Consider the following 12,678-nt stretch of genomic DNA (forward strand, 5'->3'; position numbering starts at 1 on the left):
GTCATGTATGTGTTGAAGATTGTTGGAAATGGTCAAGTTTTCACACCATTTGGAGTTTTCAAAATTTTTGTTAGGCCTTTGATTAATTTGAACATGCATTAATTTCATATTTTATTTCTCATCCATCCAAACAGAAAACTGGGCAACAAGTTCATCAGATCAGAGCATTTTGCTTCTCAAGCTCTGAGTCATTCATGTGTCATTTGGCAAATTTTCTAATAGGTTCTAATTTTATTGATAAAATGCTTCACTCACATCAATCTACCTTAAATGTCTAACTGGGGGAGTGCTGCCCTATGGTTGTCCTTCTTTAAGTTTCTTCTGTCTCCACAAACAAACTCTGGATCTTACTCATTGTGGCCATAGTCTTGTTGGTTACCTGTCTGATCCATGCGTCATCATCCTCAAGTTCTCAGTTGAACTATTTGTTGTTCCTTAAGCTAATGCTCAACTCTCAGCCAATAATATGCCTGAAAGTGTTATGGCTTTTGCCTGGGCATGTAAAGTAGAGGTTTTAATTCTAGTGGTAAGCGTTTGATTAAATCAAAGAAAATTCAATTTCTCCATTCTTTTGTCTGTTCTTTGGACCACAGAGATGCAGATCACTGTATGTACACAGTAAAGTACTGTATTTCAGGTGGAGGACCCTGACAGGCCGGCAATCTAGCTTTGTATTTAGAAGGTAGGACAGGAGTCGTCACCCAGGTCAACTTGAAATAAAGGAGATTTCAGAGATTCTAAGTAGGGGCTTTTATTTAAGCTTGTAAGTTTTCATTCCCTTACCAAGTAGATTTTTAATGCATATATGTGAGAGAAAGTAATGTCTAGCAATCTGCATTTGACTGCAGTCTTTGCTTTTTGTTCCTGCAAAGACTAACTTGCAAAACCAGTCATTGTACTTTTGTTTCTTTGTTTTTTTTTTATTTGAGAGAAAAGTAAGCAGCTCACTCATAAAAATGTGATAATACTCTGCTTGGAAATACCATATCTCAATTCCCATAATTTTGTAGTCTAAAGCTGTTCTATTGTAAAATACATGCACATAACGATAGATTTTGTGAGGATAAATTGTGAAAGTTTGTAGACTTTTAAGATGGTACTTTGCCCAATTACATTAGTTTGTGACATTTGTTCATGCGGACTTCATCTTTCATGAATTGTTGAGTACATACAAAAACATTGTCTTTCCTCACTGTAAACACAACTCCCTAGTCGGTTTTTATAACAATAATATTTATGGGGTTTAAATAGGAATGTATGCTACATGCCTGACTGTTATTAGATTATGACTGTAAGTCAAGTTGAAGCTATCGCCAGAAACAGAACTTCTACTTAATGCTGGTATTTGATGAGTTGATACTGACACCCTCTCACTAGCTAGACCCTGCAACACTCATCAACACCCCTGCCCTGCTCACACCTCAGCAGATTCAGCTACACAATGCCTTTCTCAGGTCAAAACCCAACTTTGTCACAATGTCATGCTAGAGAATAGATTTTCAGCAGCAGAAGAAGTAATAATCACTGAGTTATTCCTGTATGGAGAAATTAGACACAAGTGGGAAAAAAGATATTCACATTATATATTATATTCTGCTGGTGAAGATTTCCCACACATTTTTTTCTACAGGTCCTCACGTGTATGCGATCTTTCTTCATGAAAGTTTTTTGTTATTGTGATTTTCACACTGTTTCTACAGGTCATTACATCAAATCTACAATCTTTACCAACATGGTTTGAGATGTTTGCTTCTTCTGTTATCCAAAGTAAAGTATTAGTTTGTTATCGTTTTTCCACAACTTGCAGTAAGCCTCTTGCTGCACGTTCACCTTAGTGGTATGCTTCTCTTACATATCGTAAGATCACAGAGAGACAACACGAGGTACAGGGCAAAAATTCAGCATGGAGCAGCAAATTTAGAAAAAAAAAGGTTTTTCTTGTGAAGCAATTCTGTACTCACATTAATCTTGCAGACTAGCCAATGAGTGATCTGTATTTGTCTTTTCAGGCAGAGACAGAGATTCACATTCTTCATCACTATGTGACTTGAAGTGAATGAGACATGTACTGGAATAAACACAATTACAGTTAGATCAATAGCATCGTACCAAATAGCCCAATTTGACATTGTTTGATATTGTCTCTGTCATTTTTTTCTGTCATTTTCGAAAAGGATAGAGCACTTCCACATTTGGCTCGCTCCAAAATTCTAACATTTAAAAAGGCATATCAGAAAAATAGAAATATTGTTTTATTTAAAGAAAATGAACAATATGAAAAGACTTTGTGTGAAATATGTTGAGTTGTGTTTAAAATGTGCACTGCTTCCCTTATTGATATTTTGCAAAAAGCTATTTTATTGTAAATCTTTGTGGTAACAAAAGCTACCTGACACTGTAACAACCTAATTACCCTTGCAAACTGAATTTCACCATAGTGCATCATATGCTCAGTCACTGCAGTCATCACAAATTGTGAACACAATTTGAACACAACTCCATCGAATGCCCTTACACTAAAACAGCCTAATTGTCACTGCCAAAACAAAGTAGTTGTTCATTCCCTTTCAAGCTACCCCTGACATAAACACCCATGTCGTCAGTGACAAATTATATTCTGTCATCTCCATTTACAGCTCATCAGCCTTTTGTGGCATCGGCACTTGTGAGTGATGGCAAACTAACAGGCTGCTATTCTTTCAGCGCACATACACCAGCTGTTTGTTACATCTGGGTCAGACATTGTTTGTTATATTTGTTTGTCTTTGCTTGTATACTTGACAGGTAGATATTATACGGCACAGTTTACTCAATGGGGTTATTTCAAGATTTGTAATTATAAAGGATGTAATTTTTCCATACATGGATTTAAATCTGACAAACAAGCTCTAGTGTGATGTGACTGAAAATTAAAACTAAGAAACCAGGGAGAGGAAATTTAACAGCTGTCTTGAGACAAGAGCCTTTCCTGTGCATCCGCATTCTCAAAGTAAACTAGATCAATAAGGTTAAGGTTTAATCCCTGGAACACCACCAGTCAATACAGGAAGTCGCTCGTTTCAGTGCTTTTTCTCTGCATGGAACCATAGTTCCCAGTAACAGATGTTGGGTAAGCCTTCTCACATCACTTCCCCTCCTCCCCTCCAAACTCAGTATCCGGTCTCTTTGACAGTGTTTCTCTATTGTTCTGAGAACTTACCTTCGAGCGCAATAGTTGTGCCATCTTCAAGCACAAAGTGCCTGCTTGTTTCTTCTTGCTCCTGAAAATATTGAACTTTGAGCTCTAACACTGGGGAGAATCAGCTACAGTTGCCAGTAGTTTTCTGGTTTGTTTGATATTTTTAAAATTCTAATTACAATTTTATTCTCCATGAATTATTAATGAAGTTATTCTTTAACTTCTGTGAGATGGCAGAGAAATATGAGTAGTGATTGGTGTGCACCTGCAGGTGCTGCAAGGAGTTTTGATTAGCATAAGAAATTAGCCATTGGAAATGGCAATGCTAATCCAACCTTTGATAATTTGTATCTTCAAGTGAGAAAAACAAATAACCCCTCTTGTCAAACCTATGGCCTTGGATTGATAATGTCACATTGTCTTTTGGCACAAAATGAATACAATAGTTCCCCCTCTACCAACTGTCTTGTTGTTTCAAATATGTAAATAGTACAGTCTGAGAAAGGACTGTGTGTGTTTGTATTGTAAGTGCTGCTGGGAGTGCTGCTGGGTAAGGAAAGGTCAGTAAACAAAGTGAACATAATGTTCTGACATTTAGAACTGAGATAAGCAGAAAGTTATTAATAATATTCCTAATGACTCAAAAAAATGTCCCTTAGACATTGGCAAAAAAACTTGTCTTAGGGTCTTCGGTTGATATATTTACTAATTTTCTGTGTTCTTTTTTGCATATTTTTCTTTATTATTACCTTAGTTTTGGATAGACTGTTGATTTCCAAATGTTTGCTTCCTCTCACCTGTACGTTCATCTAGAAATTTGCAGTTACTCAACAGACTAAATTATTTGCTTTGATAATTGAACATCAGCTTTTTTAATGCAATTTGGTCACTTTCAGTAGTCCTCTGTTACATCTGTTGTTAAGTATGCTTCCATGACACTAGAAAAAACAAACAAATCAAAACCGGACTTTTACAATGCATGTAAACATGTTAGTCCAAAAAACTGTTGAGCTTCTCCAAACCGGACTAACACACCCAGATAATGCATTTGGGGATTAAATGACTCCTGCATGTATATGCTCAACTGGACTCAAATGGCCCTAGGTGCTCTGTAAATGCTCAGTTACATCTTTTCATATCTTTTTGTGAAAACGGTAAATCATCAGCGTATACTAATACAGCTAAGATTCTCAATAAAGTTGCTCTCATTCACATATTATGTTTCTATTGTTGGACGGCTACACACGTCGGAGACTGTGACAGAAAATAAGCTTGCTAAAACTTGTATGCGTCGGCTTACATGCTCCTTAAAGCATATCTGGTCCGTTGTTCTGCTCTAATAAAATCCTGATTTTATTTGCACAGCTTGATCAGACAAAATCATGATTCAAGTAAATTAAAACAACATTTGTGCAGTAAGTATAGCTGGTGATCTCCCAGAGAAAAGAGCTAGAGGCAACAGAATGTTTTCTTTTACAGTACATAATGTTGCATTGCTTCACATTGGACAGACAATAACTTGATTCTCCTCCTGTGCATGTATATTGGGGCGATGATGGTGTTCCAGATAAATGACTAAGCTGAGCTGTAACCATACCTTGATATGCAGCTGTGCGTATATTCTTGCTGAGTGAGTGGAGAACCTATTGAGTACTGGATGTTTGTTCATTTTTGCAAAGAAAACTACAATAGCTACAATGCAGTCAAAGTATCATACTTCATGTTTTGTTCTCTCACATAGCATGCCACCTCTTCTTTCTCCATTGTGTTGGAACATTTGAATTTTTCTGTAACACCACTTGAGCTCCCTGCCAAAAAAAAAAAACTGACCAGACCTCTTATTGTCACCACTTATCATAAGAAGCAGGGCTTTAATTTCACCCATGATTCCCCATTTCGCATGTTTTTCTCTCTGTATAATTTACTTTTCACAGGTTTCAGCCATCTCTGGACATCTTCTGCAGGCTAAGCAAGCGACAGCTCCTCCTCTATCCTACCCACACACGCATGAATACACATGGCCCTCAGTATATTAACAATCTTTTTCCAAAGGGACTCTCGTGGCTTTAGGGTCCAGGTGTCTCTGCAACTGCTGACCCGTGTTATCAGCCAGCCTCAGCAACCAGGCCTCCAAAAAAATTAATCCTGACGCTGTCACATTACTCCTCTTGCTCACACTGATTTCTCCCTTTCTGGGTGACATTCCCCTCTGGATTCAAGGCAGTTGGGACTCAGACATGCTCACCTGCATACTACCATCCCATGAGAGGTGCCTATCAATTGAAAAGGGAAGGCAGAGTGACGAGGATTACAGCCGATGTTGCGTTAATTAACCTTTTTTAATGAGGGGGAAGGCAGGGGTTTGGAGGCCAGGTGGAACGGCTGCACAAAACAAATCCGATTAAACGGTACCGGTTTGTTCTATCTTTCAGGCTCTTCATTTTTCTCTCTTTGAATTTTGTGTGATAATTTTTTAGCTCTAATTCAGAAAGCAGATACATTTAACCTTTGATTAATTTTTAGAGTTCATATCCTTTGCACTTTATTTTGCATGTCATTGCACTTTCTCAAGGAAGTGTAGTTTCTTAATACCGAAGACCGAAGAAGGAACAAATGATTTCTGGCAGGCCAGTCTTATTTCTATGAAGCACGTTTTCTCTAATAAGTAAAGAAAGTCCTCATATTGTGCAGCTTTTGTTCCATGCTAATTTCATATTTTATGAAAAAGTTTACCCATGTCTTTGGTGAAATATTTATGCGTTAAAAAAAAAAATTCTGTGAAAATAATCAGGCTAACGAGACAATGCACTGTGACTTTGTTTTAGGCACTGCATCAATTAAAGAATTTTTTTCCCTTAGAGCCATTGATTCACTTTGAACAGGAAACGTGTACACGAGTAAATGGTGCATGACTATCAAACTGTGAAATTTAACACCTTTCATAGGCCTGGAGCTGCTTTGATGCATGAAGGAACTTTTCTTTGTTAAATATCAAGGTTTGTTAACATTTCATTACATTGATGTATCTTTTAAATGCACGTCTGTTCTGACTCTGTGGATTTTGTTTTTTCATAAACACATTATGCTGTGCTGTAATCAGTCACACTGAGCAGCTATTGTCATTCTTTTTCAGATGTTTTAGATGTTGAACAGTCGAGCAGGAGTGTTGAAATTTAAACACAGCTGCAAGATTCAGCTTTGCTTGGTTTAATTGTCACTTTCATCTGAAGTTAATCAAGAAGCAAGAAATACTGTAACCAAGATTAACTGAAAATTTGCTGGTGACTCCATAAGAAATATACTTAGGCATACTAGAGAGAAGATTTCCCTCGTAACCATATTTGATGTAACTCATTTGATTATGAATTTCTCTGCACCTCGTCATTTTTGCCTCTCTCAAATTGGCCCTGTCCGATCATATTTACTTTGCAGTAAATCACTGTAATCCAGCAATCCTGCAAAGATACATGTGTTTGCAGATCAGCTAATTCAATGATAACACACCCTGAAGTGTTTTTTTGTAAGCGTTTTGAAAGTAAAAAAAAAAAAAAAGTAGAGATGAAAAGGATTAGAATACAGACTAAAACCAGTTCCCCAGTTTTGTGAGGTAAATAAACAAAACCAAAAAAAAAAAACAGGTCACCTGGATGGTATCATTTAAGTGATCTTTGTGTGGTGAGCCTGCATGGATGCAGCTTATTTAAAATTCTTCCCTGCTGTTATCAATGCTGTGACCCTGTCAGCTTGCTTAACTAGCTGTACCGCTGCACCTGCAGCACACAGAGGGAGCGTGAAAGAAACATAGTATGTTCAGAGGCATAGAGATAAACGTGCAGCTGATTGAGTTGACAACCCAGGCATCAGGAGCACCTGCTTTGGGCTGTCTGACTTTCTGAGGTACCGGCAGAATAGAGATACTACGCTCTCTTTGAGATACTGCCACGTACAACATCTTAAAAATTATTTTCAAAGTCTGGAAATATTGCCTATTTTGTGATGTGCGCTCACTGGCATAGCACTGTAGTCGAATCTCACAAGAAAACATGTAATTGGCACATTTGTCCACATGTCCAAAATGTAGCGATTTCTCAATAGAAGTTCAAAAACTGATAGATAGTGAAGTTTTTTGTTGCCAATTGTTTTTTGTGTAGGATAGTGTTCCTGCAAAGTGATACAAACCTGTATTTATCCTTAACCATTATCAACCTTGAATGACTCTTGCATGCCAGTTTGTTGCGTAACTCCATTCTCCACCCCTTCCTACCTTCTTAAAATTTTAGTGAAGACATATAAGTTGTGCAATATCACTTTTGTTACACTTTTACACAACACAACACAAAGAGATATTACAATTTACAAAGAAAAAATGTAACAATTGAGGGGCCCAAAATATATTGTAATCATATTCGCTGAGGTTTTCCTTTTCTTTTGTTGTTGTGCTGCAGATCAAAGTGGCTATTACATATTCAGAAGTGAGACTGCATTGTCCAGTCTGACATTTGTTTACTAAGGTGAGGGAATTGTTTCTTTAAAGACACATAAGAAAAGAGTTGATATTTTGTCAACTTTTTTCTTATCAAGTTTGACATTTAAAGAGATTGAATGTCTTGTAATTATAGCATATATTCACTGAAATAGTGAAAGACTAGCAGGCTAAACACAACACAGACGCAGGGTGTGAGGCAAAATGCACCCTGTGGATTTATATTGAAGAAACACTCTTGTCATTGTGTCAAGCCAGCCTTTAGCCTTCAGACTGGAGGACAGTGTGAAGTCAGACTGGGTAACCAGTTTCAAGTCAGACAGAAAATCAAAGGCAGGTTTAAGGCTGGGGGTGATTGTTGTCTCAATTAGAGGATGGCAAACACCTTTCCCCACAGTCTGAACTCAAAGGTAAATGGTGTTGAGCAGAGAAAGCTGTAGAGGCGACACTGTTGCCTCTACAGCTTTGTGAGCTTTGGTGTTTGTGAGTTATTTTGGTGTGATAGTGTAATTCAGTGTAACATTAGCCGTTTCACTTGTATATGATAAAACAAGTTATTTATGATATATATAACTGCTATTTTAGGGGTTTAATCAACCAAGACTTCATGATGCTGTACAGGAACAGCTTTGCTTTTACATGTGAATGCTAGCATTACATCTTAGCCTTAAATTGTGATTTTTCGTGTGAAAATATTTTCACATTTTCCATATCAGTGTGGTATGCTGCTGTGCTAACATGTGTGCCAAGTACAGCTGAGGCTGAAGGGTAAGGCAATTGTTTGTCAATTTGGCACACGACAGAGGTATTTTAACTTTGTTTAGATTTGTCCAGTTCTATGTATTTCAGCATGGAAATTACCCAAATCATCAACAGATTGGCATTCCATATTATGGGTGTTATTGGCTTTGTCTACATTGACTACTTTTAATCAGATTAACTGTCTAATCAGAAAGCCCTCATGTACACACCCCAGTCAGATCAGTTTGAGCCTTTCTGGCTCAGAATAAATTTTTCATCAGATTGAGATGTATGAATCTTTTGATAATCTGTGAAACAGGAAGTAAAAAATAAATCTGAAGTGAGGTAGAGACATGACTGCAGCATCTGTGGTGGACATCAATGCTTGAATACTCCTTGAGAGGGAAACAATGCTTTCAAATGTGTCTATTTGTATACAATCTATCTGCTGCTCTTGCTGGACTTGCTGGAAGTGCATTGCTCAGTGTCACTTTTATTTTATATGAACTGGAGTGAGAGTAACTTCTGCAAAGTCATACATCAAGTAACTGGGATATCAGATGACCTTTGAGATGTTGCCAAGCGACTGTGATGTTTTGGGTTTCACACTTTTTCTTGACCCACAGACCAAAGGAATAACCCCACTATGAGAAAACAGTTTATCCAGCTGATCTCGAACCTTACAATGAACTGTACACACCTGCCAACTTAGAAGTATTAGACAAATGATTGTTGAGACAAACAAAGAGGACTGACAGAAATTATTTGATACTGTAGAGAGATGCTTTATGTTTTTGTTTATAGAAACGACTTTGGGCTCACAAAATGTCCTGTCTATTTTAAATGAAAATTCAAGAGACTGGTAGTCATCGCACTCTTGTCTGAAATGGGTTTACTAAACAGATAACAACTCAATCAAAAGCAGTTGTGCCATTTCACTAAAAGACAAGTCATCTCATGGTAGCACTTAATTCTACCAGCACCAATGTTGGTAGAATTAATCGTGTGAGAAACTTTAAAACCTGTTTCAGATGTTAATAGTCAATTCTTCTAATGGTTGTTATTTTGGACCAAGCTGACGGAACCCATATGTGTGAAGATGTCTTATTATTATGTCTTATCATACTTGAAAAATTATCTGATTTGAAAGTTGAAAAGAGCTATAGTTTTTTTTTTGTGTACTTTTAGGCAAAAAAAAAACAGTAATAAAGGCACCATGACAGTAATAGAAGAAGTTGAAACTGCATCAAATGAATTGTTCATTCATGAAAATAAAATGTTTTCCTGTGATTGCTCAATCGTCAAGGAGAACCTTTCTTCAATCCTATTTGTTGTCTTTTATATAGTTAGTTGCCAGCTGGAGGTGGAGATGTGCAGCTGCAGAAACAGGTTAATTTGAGCTACAATGGAATGGTTGGGAAAAGCTTTCGTAAATAAGGTTTGAGTCATGGGGATCTGTGGATTCCAGGGACATAAGTTGGCAGTTCAGTGTGGAAACAGAGTGTAGAGCTCGGGCCAAGAGAAAGTGTTTGGAAGTAGATCGAACAAAAAAGGAAGAAGGCGTTGATAGAATCAGTGTCCTGTGGATGAGCTCTTCGAACAGTCTTAGCTGGAGGGTTGACAGGTAATCATTGAATGTCATAGGAGTGTAAAAAATCCAACCCTCACCTCTTTGGCCTAATTCTTGTCTTTGATGTCACTGTCAGAATGTGACAGAGAATAACATATCTCTGTTAGCTTTGCTGTTTCAAGTAAAATGTACTAACAACAACCGCTGACACTGATTCTATAAATGCTTCGGCACAAGCCACGTTGCCTGTGTCCATTAATGCTGCAAAAAGTCTAAAAATTGGAATAATAATAATACTAATACTTCTTCATATGCACAGGCACTTTCTCTTTGAGCTGTTGCTAAGATGAAGAGTTGGAAGAATAAGAGAAAACAGATGAGTGGATTTAAAAATCACAGGTGTCATACCTCAAGGCTGGTATTTGCTGATAGTGTGCAGAATAAACCTCAAATTTGGGTCATGTGAAGGAGCCTATCTTCCATTTTCTTTTGGTGTTTGTGGCTCTGCAGCTGGCCATAGTGTGAAAAGATACAATGCTAACAATTTCATTGCTCTGACTGTACTCTTGTCGGATATTTATATCGGCGTCTCCTTTTTTTCTTCCTTGTTTTTGTCTTCCTCAGACCTCTTATGATTGCCTGGACTGGCTATACCACATTGGGCGCTTCGTTGAGTAGGTGCTTGACAGAGCTAGCACCAGGGGGGTGCTCAAAGGTGCTGGAGGTGTGACATACTCCCAACCTCCAACACATTGACTCACACAGAATTAAGTCACTACATGATGCTGCAGGCGAAGGGCTTGGTGCAGGTGATTTACCATCCCCGTCAGACTTAACATCTTCGGACAGCTCCTCTGCCTCACTCCTGTTTTCTGCAGAGGGTGTACTGAAAACCATCTGCCAACGTCCCAACCGTATCGCCCAAAGGGATGATTGGAAGTCATCTTACAAAGGTACAGTGTATAATATTTTGAAACAGGCACAAAGTTTGGCTTGCAGTTGTTTAAGAGGGTAATATCTTTGTGTTTAAGACCTAAGTTGCCTTCTTGAAATGTAGACAGGCATGCTCGTATGTTACATAAGGCATTATTGGTTTAGGAGTGAAAATAAAACATGTGGCTTGCCCCTATCACTAGATTAGAACACAGAGTATTTCATATCCCTTAGGTTTGTTACTTTTAATTGGAGATGCTGCACAGTGTATTTAATCTTTGTTGTTCAGTCATTAAACTGGACTGAGTTCTTGATCTTTCCTCAGGTGGTCATTTTCAACTCTCTTTAGATCAGCAGTGACAGTTTGTTTTATAGTCATAATGAAACAACTCATTCTCACTCCAGACTCATCAAATGCAAACACTTGGTCAGGATCCCTCTGCACCAATTTGGAATACAGAAGTTACCCCCAAAGCATAACTTGTGAGCAGGGCAGTCAGATATTACCGGAAAAGTAACAGTCGTGGGATGCTTCACTTTTGTGAAAAAAAAGAAGTAATTTTTATGTAATGTAATTTAAAATCGAGCCTTGATGTTATCTAAGCTTAATCCACAGTTTGTATTGACAAACCTCAAACAGGTGCTTTTTATGTGCAATAAATAACTAAGTAGTAGAGCAAATGAAGTGAAAATAAATACAAAAAAAGAAGAACTATCAAATCCTGTTTTTAACTGTTTTCTGTCACAGTTTACTATTGTTGCTGCCGCTGTGTCACTTATGCAGAATTCACATGGACATGATGTGATTAGGCTCAATGGTGGGTGGGCTTGACATCTGGAAAATGCCGGGACAATTTGTCACAAGATCAGGAATGTGATCAGTCAGGCAATCTAATTGGCTGCTGTTTGCTCTGCAGCTGGAAATGCTGGACAACTGGGCCGAGTGTCAGTATGTGAAGAATTGAGGATGGGAATGTGTTGGATAACAATTCAAAAAAGGAACCTTTATTAAGTGAAAAGCACAAATTTTATTATGGAGTTTTCACCATATGCTCATTTGACAATTGAGTTTTTGTTTCAGTTCTGAATAGCAGGATGCACATAATATCAAAAGAATTCAGTTGTAAAATAAAGATGGACTATAAATAACTATACACCTCATAGATAAATGAATCAAACTGTTCGCAAAAGCCTGTGATCAAAGCAGCCTAAAAATGTGTTATGCATTGATTCTTTCAATGCTTTTATGGTAATTTTTGGCAGTGAATACATCTGCAAAAATCAGCTCGTTTGGATGAGGATGGATTGCTGTGTTTATTGCCAGCAATCAAAAACAATTACATGCACGACAGCATGGATAAAATACCTGCAGCCGTGTTAACCAGAATATAGAGGATGCAGCATACAGAGAGGACAACAGGGATATATGTATAAATTTCTCTTGAGAATGTAAATACAGAAAGAGCTGACGTGTGTATTTTCAGGGAAAATAATGGCATTTCTGGTAAACAGACTGGGATGGAATTAGTTACTTTCCACTCCAAACAGAACAGGGTGTTTGGCTTATTTAAAGAAAGACTGTGGGATCATATGGTGACTGTTCAGAGCCTTGGCATACCAAACTAGCTTTTGCCTTTCATTTGGAAACATCTAATCAGACCTAAATTGTTATGGCCACCTGTGAAAGGAAAGGTTGTAGAGTGTTGCTCATCTGTTCCCCCACAATAGCTGCAGGGTTCTTACTCTCTGAATCCAGTGAGTGGGCTCCAAAAC

At 37.8% G+C, this 12,678-nt stretch overlaps 1 protein-coding gene across 1 annotated transcript in view; it reads left to right on the forward strand.

Annotated features, from left to right (window-relative positions):
- Window positions 1–12,678, forward strand: part of thsd7ba (thrombospondin, type I, domain containing 7Ba) — a 179,877-nt gene that overhangs the window by 32,642 nt on the left and 134,557 nt on the right. The window contains exon 2 of the mRNA XM_072397299.1: window positions 10,597–10,925. The gene's annotated coding sequence lies outside the window, so the exon portion shown is untranslated. The remainder of the gene's footprint in view (window positions 1–10,596; window positions 10,926–12,678) is intronic.

Source organism: Leuresthes tenuis, unplaced genomic scaffold (genome assembly GCF_036924035.1).
Source record: "Leuresthes tenuis unplaced genomic scaffold, fLeuTen1.0.hap1 SCAF_12, whole genome shotgun sequence".
Lineage (NCBI taxonomy): Eukaryota > Metazoa > Chordata > Actinopteri > Atheriniformes > Atherinopsidae > Leuresthes > Leuresthes tenuis.